Raw genomic sequence first — 10,079 nt, forward strand, 5'->3', positions numbered from 1 at the left:
AATTAGCTAGGGTTAGGTTTGAATAGAGAAAAAGTATCCATAATTACTTGCGTCCTGAATACAAAATTGCAAGAATACTGGAATTCAGAATAAATGACCAAAAACGAACCAATCCTATTGATAATAGGCAAAAAATGGCAACAACTATAATTTGTAGGTTAGTTGTACAGGGTGGCCAAATGAAAACGAAACAGAGCCATTTTCTGGAACAGCGTCAAAATTGTAGAAAAACGCTCAGACCCATCGATTTTAGAATAAAGGGGGACATTCTTTGCTGGTATTTTTGACTTCGTCACTTTTACCCCCAAGCAAGGGTAAGCATCACCCCAAAATATTTAAATGGCATTGGGGGTTGAGTAATATTTCTTTTGAAAGCTCTTACTATTCTCTATAAAGCAGACTTTAAATTTTATAATTCCGCCCAATACTTTGAAAAAAAATTACATTTTAAAATTTAAATTATGTTTAGTTGCTTACTTACTTAGTTGATTAAATGTTCAAACTGATGACCGCCCACTTCCATACAAGAATAAAGATTTTGTTCGAAACGTTCGCGCACATTCCGAAGCATTTCCGGAGTGATTCGACGGCATTCGTCGACGATTCTTTGACGCAAATCTTCTAGCGACGCTGGCTGTGTTTTATAGATTTTACTTTTTAGGTATCCCCACAAAAAGAAATCAAGGGGCGATAAATCCGGTGATCGTGGAGGCCACTCAATGCTGCCTCTTCTCCCAATCCAATTCCGTAGAAAACGTTGGTCCAAATACTGACGGACAATTAACGCATAATGCGGAGGAGCACCGTCCTGTTGAAAAATCAAATGATCTTCATCATACTCTGGAACATTTTCAATAATATCAGTCAAGGCAGGGTCAATAGCGTCTTCCAGTAATTGCAAATACATTTGGCCAGTCAAATTACCAGGTAGAAAAAAAGGACCCACCAGCCGGTCACCGAAAATTCCAGCCCATACATTTAATTTTTCCGGTTGCTGTGTATGCACCTCGTGAAAAACTCTTGGGTTTGAATCGGACCAATAGCGGCAATTGTGACGATTTACCGTCCCGTTCAAGAAAAAACTGCATTCATCAGAAAAACAGATGTTAAAAAGGAACTGTGGATCGTTCCCTGCTCGCTCACTCATTATTTCGCAAAATTGCAAACGGCGGTCATAATCATCCTCATGAAGTTCCTGGACTAAATGTATTTTGTATGGATGGAATTTATTCTTCTTCAAAATGGTTTGTATGCTAGTTCGATTGATCCCAGACACAGATGCCAGCTGCCTCGTACTTAATGTAGGATCAAGATGAACTTGTCCCAAAACTGCAACTTCACTAGCTTCATTAACTATAGGTTTTTCAATTTCTCGTTTTTTATTGGCTACGTTCCCTGTCTCTTGAAATTTTTTTACTAACTCTAGAACATACTTCCTCCTGACATGTCGATCTTGATGTTGTTCATTAAATAGCTGAGCTGTTCTATTCGCACATTTATTGTTCATAAAGTAAAGCGAAATGATATCTACCCTTTCCGCAATGGAATAAACCATAGTGTTTAATTTTCAAAAACACAATTAAATAAACTACCAACCAACGCTTCCAAATAATACTAGAAAATAATTTGGAATCCACTAATTTTACGTTCATTGTGTGTGTATAGCATTCATTTCTGTTTTTTACAATTGTGTTTTTTTTTACGAAAGTGATAACAAATCGCCAAAAACCAATGTAACGCAAGAAATACTAAATTTATACCATTGGCGTACTTAACTCGAATGACTGACATTTTTACCGTTACTAATTGTTTGTACATAAGTTTCAACTTTAAAATCAAAATTCTTAATAAGTATTGGGCGGAATTATAAAATTTAAAGTCTGTTGTAAAGAGAATTGTAAGAGCTTTCAAAAGAAATATTACTCAACCCCCAATGCCATTTAAATATTTTGGGGTGATGCTTACCCTTGCTTGGGGGTGAAAGTGGCGGAGTCAAAAATACCAGCAAAGAATGTCCCCCTTTAATCTAAAATCGAAGGGTCTGAGCGTTTTTCTACAATCTTGACGCAGTTCCTGAAAATGGCTCTGTTTCGTTTTCATTTGGCCACCCTGTATATTATATTAAATTAAAATTTATAAGATTTTATTCATTTCAATTGTTATTTACTCATTATTTATTTAAATTATATACAGTGTGACCCATTTGTTTTTAAACCACACTGTAGAATCTGTATTTATTGTACGATTTTAACCCGATTTTTTTTTTAAGATGTAAGCTTGATGAAGTGTGCTTTGTGAAGGAAAATGAGCGTGATACCACAAAATCCAAGGCGTACTATGTCCGTTTTTAAGAGTAAAATTCTAATATTTCATATTAGGGATTTTTGAGAAAAAATATATTTACGCCACTGGATTCACGACCCCTCAAAACAGGCCCATCCCAAATTTTATCAAAAGTTTTAAATAATAACAATTTTGTAGTCAAATAAAGAAGTCTTTACTTTTTTCTCATTAAAATATTGTTGATATCAAGTTGTCCATGAAGCAAAATAAAAACAAAAAAGTTGAATTAATTAAACTCAACGAATGTGGTATTATAATAATTATTAATAATCTTAGTTTTGACAAATTTAAGTATAAAACAATAAATCTGAAACCAACAAAAATTAAATAATTCTATTCTTGTCACTTCTGTCAATTGCAATTGCACGTCTCAATTTCTTTTATACGTACGTTCGTAATTAATTTTTTATATTTGGTTTGGGATAATTTCTGTACAGGCTTGCATTATCCTAGTACGTAGTTTGTGTAAACTTTATTTGTTTCAATATATCCCAAAGAAAAAATCTAATGGTGTCAAGTTCGGGGACCTCGATGGCCACTCAATTAAAGGACTATTTCGTCTTATCCAGCAATTCTCAAAATGTTCGTTTAACCGTTGTCTCATCGCAGCAGTGTTATGAATAGGGCTAATAATTGTAACTTCAAATTAAGGAGATTTCTTAAAGGCAAATCATCTAATGCGTTCCAAAATTCACTAAGAAAATTTAAAAATATATTTACATTCAAATTATTCTATTATTCTATTATTTATTAATGAAAAATTTTGTCGATTTTTGAGAGGTATTTTCTCATTATTTTACGATAAAGTACAAAGTACCTACCTATAAATTTTTAATTAGGCAAGAAAAGTTTCTTTCAATTTCTTAATAAATCTAGGTCTCCGATTAAAGAAAGTGACCAAAATAGGGCCGATTATATTGACCGTGTCGTTCAAGAAATATGCTTCATATCAGAAAAATGTATACTATTTCTTTTTTGACAATAAAAATAAAAAACAATTACGACAGTGGTTTGTGCTTGTCCAATGATTGTAGAACATGCGCCTAAATTTGCGACGTCACATCATGTATAATGTATAAGTCAATTTTGTTATCTTTTTCCAATATATTAAAACAGTTATTTGACAAAAGTTGATATGCAAATTTTCAGTCCAAAATTTAAATATCTTTTTCCAATTTATTTTGGTATGAAATTATTGTAGGTACAGTTTTTTCACTGTAATATGTCATCAAAGTTAGGGACTTCATCATACTCTTTTTAACATTTATTTTCTTCAGTCACAAAATATTGACGATTTACAAACATTAGGGCATATACAATCCTAAATGTACTAGGAGTTTTTCCATTATTTTTTGTCAATTAATGTCTATAGTTCTTATTTAGATAACTATCTTATTTATAACACAAAGGAAATAACTGAACTGTCAATGCAAATATCGCCAAACGCATTTTTGTTCTTCACAACCCGCTACCATAAAAAATATTAACAATTTCGATTCCCGATGATTAACACATGTAACAAAACAAGAAAAACAAAATATAGCTATAGCCCTTTCAAGAATTGATTTTCAAAATAATTTACCAAATTATCTTTAACCTTATCCAAAATAGGATGGTGTAAGAAAAACAGAAAATTCATAATTGATGAATTGTCATGTTTTAATCGTACATATTCGAAAAATGTTGGTATTTCAATTAAAAACTATATTTTTGCTTCAAATTTTCCATATATTTGACCATAAATGTTCTACAATAAAATATTTTTTTTTATGATCACTAAATTTTTGGTTGGAATTTATAAAAATGTCGTAAAAATCTATCAAAATCGTATTTAACATTAAAACAACTTTTTTAATTTACTAAAATGAAGTGTAATAAGCGCTTTGTCATTTAAGATGCACTTGTATAGTTAAGATATAGGCTATTTTCTAAGTACCTACCGTAATTTACTAGTAGATAGATACTAAAGTACTTATATACGCCTCGATACTACCGTCATGAGAGTGCTATGCCCACACGATGTGATAGTACATACTATGGCCGATATTGTGACAGTAGCCAGTGTAACCACCGTAGTAGTCAGTCATAACACAACAGTTGTACTATAGCTAAAATACTATCAACTACCTCAACTGTGATAGTCGCCAGTGTAGCCAGTGTAGCTCAGTAGCCACTCAACAGTTGAACTATCTACAACTGTGATAGTTTCTAATAGTTGTAATGATAGCAACTATCATAAAAACTATCATCGTGTTGAAATGAAGCTCCTAACAAATTTTGAGGATGCAAATGCTGTACCTTTTAGACAATGTAATTTAGAAGAAAGTATGACATCTCAGCCGTCTCTGTAAATGAGTGTAGATTTTCGATAATCACAGAAAAATCAATTACAAAACTAGTACATCGTCCAACAAAAAAAGAAAAAGCATAAATACATCTAATATAATTTTTAACGATTTATTTAACTTATAAACCATTTATAAGATCATTTAATAGAGCTATTTCTTCGTTCGTAATCTTAAATTATTCTTAATTCACAAAGATCACAAGTGCTGACTAAAGACACGGCATACGAGTGATATAACAGACACAACACAATTCATATTATCATTTTTCTTGCCACTACAACAATAGAATTTTCTACGAATATTATCTAGTAGAATGGTATTTAACAGTGATTGTATAAAAAATGCTGTCATTTATTTCTTCAAAATGATATAAAACATAAACTAAATTAAGTCGAAAATGATACGTACAAAATGAAGACTGTTATATGATGTGGTCTGATCCTCTATGCGTGACTGGCAGGGACTGGTTGTTTCGACCTATAGTTTCGCAGTAGCACGTACTTGATCATTGTTTATACACTTGGAAAATTTAACTTGACCTTACAGCATGTTAACAGGGTGGTAGACAGACAAAAAACACAATTTATTTAATTAAATATATTATTTAAAAAAAATGTCCAGGGATTTTCGCTGCATTTGGTCATCTACGTCCACGTAAAATAACTTTTGAGTCTGTAAAAAGCCGTTTTCGCGATTTGACTTCATTAATGGTTATCAAAGGTGGAGGTCGAAGTAAACCCTGTTAATTAAACCCTTTAATGAAGACGCCGGCCAATTAGATAACCGAGTTACGTCTTTAAATAGACGAACGAAATAATCGACCGTGTCATGTCCTGAAAAGGAAAACTTCTCGCATAATGGAGAAAATGAGCTCGTCAGAGTTAAATTTCAATAGAATTCCGGGTCTATCTATAAAACTGTCACGTTTTCCAACGTTTTCTTCCGAGTTGTTTCAACTCGGCAATGATGTAAGTGAAAAGGGGGTTTTCCATCTCTCAATTTAACTTAATCAAATTCCTTCCTTTGAGGTTTCCTGACACGGACATAGGATAAGAATGGGAGAAGACAATGCTTTTTATCCATTCTTGTTACGGAAAACTGGTGGGGACGATGCTATGTCCGATAGGATATACTGCGAGCAAAAGTTTAGGCCCGCTCTTTTACAGTATAGCGTTTATTTAAAGGTTCATACTACAAAGTGCGAATGGCAGCTCTTATAGCGGAGGCAATGGGAAGTGGGTCAGTTCTAATGTTAATTCTCAGCATATAGATTTAGCAGTTCGAGAAAAACGTTATGGGGAGATAAAAGATGTTAAAAGGGCGCCAACCTACAAAAAAAAATAGCTAAAACAACCCCTTAACGGTTCCTTTCCCTGTAGGTCGGGATTTGGAGAAAAGAAAATAAAAATAGCACAAATAAAATTTCACTGATATATTTCTCACTGGCTTTTACCGAATATTCGGCGGAATACAGGGTCTACAGGTGTCCTGGTGTCCGGACACTCAAATCTGGAACTCAAGGGTGACCTATTCTCTTCCAAGTTTACCATAAAGTTAGTTGATTGTGTGACTTAAAATTCCAGCGACTATCGTAATTCTTAGCTACAGAATTTTCGCTAAATTATTACTACGTCAATCTAAGAGACTAGTTACAACGAATTTTAATCAATATTCGTCAAACTTTAATGAACTAAATAATTTGAGACTTTTCTCAAAAATAAAGAACCTTATAGGCCTTTCAGAACTTTAAAATAAGAAACAACTGTTCTTAAAACTTTTCTAACAACGTTAAAATTTTTCTAGTAACGTTAAAACTTTCTAAAAACTTTTCTGCCAACGTTGAAACTCAAAAACTTTTCTAGCGTTTCTAAAAACTTTTATCTACTATTCAACTTTTCTGGTAAGCTCTGGTGAGAGGAAAAAAAGGAAGAAACAAAATTCAATTAGCACGTGGTTGCACAGGTTTTAAGGTTTTACAAAAAAACACACAAGCAAAATCCTAATGGTTAACTAGGCTACAATCTACTGGATCGAATTTAAGAGTAAACTAGAAATTTAATATTTAATTAATTACCTTTGATGTACTTTGTCGTTCACTGGTGATTAATCTAAGTTAAACTAATCGGTTTTATAAATCATACGCGAGCTAGTTGCTTTTACCAGTAGTAAAAATGAAAGAGGCTTTAAGTCGCTCCGGCAACCGTTTTATTGATTCAATTCTAAAAAAAAACTACTCAATCGATGTGATTGGCCGGTTGAACGAAATACATTTCAGACTGGGCAACTGCTATTTAATTACCAAAGAACGGATTCTACCACTGACCATAGCCTATGTCCTACCACAAACTATCCACTCCACTCTGTGAGTCTTTGTGTCGATGGTGATAGAAACAAATACAATAACCTTCAAAGTATGACAACCAAGTAACCTAATTGTCGTGGCTCCAGATTCGGTTTACAAATAACAATATTAAAAGGAAATTATACGAATAAAATGTAGTACAGTTAAAATTATACTTACAATCACAGACATAATTACAATTCATACATAAAGTTTCTCCCATGTTTATACGGGTAAATAGTAAACATTTGTGGCACATAGTTTATTACATTGGTGTTCTATAACCAATTGCAGGGTATGACACAGATTTACATGATGTAACAACAATACAGCAGTATACAGGTGGAAATAAAACTAACTAATAGTAATAACAAAGTTGTATTTGATGCCAAGATCTCTAGAAGCTGTTCAATTGTTGAATTATAGTTAAAATAAATAGTGACATTCACACTATAGTGAATGTTACAACAGTAAGACTATTTAATTTATTCTACAATACATTAGGGTACAAATCATAACTAGAAGATAATGCAATTATAAACACGCTGGTATAAAAAATGAATAAACAAAGTAACATGTATTTGCAAGTTGTTACACTGTAAAAAAGTGAGTTTATGCCTAGCTTATTCAAGTAAATATACATGAAATAAAGAAAAACATAGAATCAAATAACTTAGTTCCCAATACTTTGAAATGCCTTGAAGATAGATACAGCCAAGTACAACTTTTGTAAAAGATCAGTCCCATTTAAACAAACGCAAATCCATTCAAATTAGCCACTCGTACTGGAACGAGTCACCGGAAGTAAGACAACTTTAAGATTCGTGCAATTCAATCTCATCTGTTGACTTTCTATAACGATATCATCGCTGAGCCCTGTCTTTGTTCGGTTTCTTTTTCTTTCATCGCCCTGTTTTGCATACGCTTATTCATCTAGAATTATTCACGCTCGTGCTGACCCCCCGATTCTCTACGGGGGTGGTCAGAGTTTACTTAGTTTCAGTTTCGTCTTGCTTCGAAAAAGAAAGCGCTATCGGTGAATTCTGGGTTAGTCGTGACTATTGCATTGGTCAGCATCGCAAACATTGTTGACCAACTTCTTAACATGTGTCAAGGCAAATTTTGTTTATTTGTGTCTTCAATTCTAAGAGATTTCATAACAGTTTCTGGTTTTGATGATACTAAATAACTAGTTCGGGAGTACGCGGCTCACAACAGAACCGGACTCAGTTCACAAATGTAAATATGAAGAAGTTCCCAGGTTGTACAGCATTGAAGGTCATAAAAAATAAGTAAAATTCAAGTGGTTACTAATCTGAAATCTACTACATTGAATTTAAAACTAGATTTAATTATTTAGTAAATTACCTTTGTATGATGAATTTCACTATTCATAGGTGATAAAATTTAGGTAAACCTTTATATCACACGCGAGCTCGCTGCTTTACCAGTTACAAAATGAAAGAGAGCTTCAAGTCGCTCCGGCAAGGGTTTTATTAAATTAAATCTTACAAAAAAAACTCAACCACTATGATTGGTCCTTTGAACAAAATAAATTTCAGACTTAGGAACTGCTATTTAATCACAACTGAACAAGTTCTATCAATGACCATAACCTAGGTCCAAACTACATATTACCTAGTCCACTAATCATGTTTCTATGGATCAATCAAGTTCTTAGGTCGATATGACAGAAACAAATAAATAACCTTCAATACTTGACATCCAAGTAACCTAAAAGTTGTGGTGAATTGATCCATCAGATTCGTTTACAATTAAACAATAATAAGAGGACATAATACAATAAAAGGTTGTACAGTTAAAATTATACAAGTAGAGATATCATTACAATTTGAACAGAAAAACAGGTACCTAGTAGGAAACATTTATAGAATATAGTACATTAAATCAGTGTTCTATAACTAACTATTTGTAGGGTATAGCAAAGATTTACATGATGTATCAACAATACAGCAGTATACAGGTGGAAACAAAACTAACTAGGTGTAAATAACAAAGTTGAATTTTATCGAGATCTGATTATAGCTAAAAATGGTGACATCCACGCTGTATAAATAGTGAATGTTACAACATTTTGCAATTTTTTCAACAACGGTACATCCTATCGAAAGATTATTATCGCCGTGTTCAAATTATACAGGCTTATTAGAGAATATCCTGTTGCAAATTTGAGTCAGCTTGATCAACCCGTTGGGATATAAACAAAAATAGATTTTTTACGAACATCTCGGAAACAAAGCGACCGACCGGAAGTACCTACTCTCTCACGATAGCAACGATAAAGGGGTTTAGAGTACAAAACTTTGCGTGCCAGTCCTGATTAGGTGGTATGTGGTATTTCAATTTATATTTATCGTTAATTGACGTATAAAATACAGTCACGTAACGTTAAGTCATAAGTGTATGAAGTGTCTATTAGGGTTTGCAATCCCGCATTCCGCGTTACAGCATTCCAGCAATTTCCCGCATGTCAATGAGACCTGCGGAATTCCCGCGTTTGCGCGGAAATTCCCGCGCGGGAAATTTTTGAATAGAACACGTCCGTTTAGCGACATTGCGCGTGGCGCGCGCGAGCGACCCGTTTACTTTGCGTGCGCATCCCGTTCCCCTGTGATAGCATCGATCAATCGAGCGAAGGAAAGGATTAAAATCGGCAGATCTTTGCATCATTCAACAAATTCCTTGATTCGTCTGTATATTTTCGAGAAAAGAAAGCGAAATTTTATATATAACTAATAATTTTGTCTTCTTGTATGTTACTTTAATTATACTATACTGCCCTACTTCGGAAAAAGACCGTATATGCAGTTTTGTGACAAATTGAGAAAATTACATTTTTGAAATCTATATCGCATTATACATTACCCATCTATAAATATCAAAAATATCGTTTTTGTTTCTTTAAATTTAAAAATTTGTACATTTTAAATTTCTATTATTGTGTCACTTAGCAGACTTATTACTTGTATTTCATTAAGAGGTAGGTACATAGTATAAACGCCGCATGTGACCACATACGGCTTTCT

The sequence above is a fragment of the Anoplophora glabripennis genome, unplaced genomic scaffold, assembly GCF_000390285.2.
Source record: "Anoplophora glabripennis isolate ALB-LARVAE unplaced genomic scaffold, Agla_2.0 scaffold167, whole genome shotgun sequence".
Lineage (NCBI taxonomy): Eukaryota > Metazoa > Arthropoda > Insecta > Coleoptera > Cerambycidae > Anoplophora > Anoplophora glabripennis.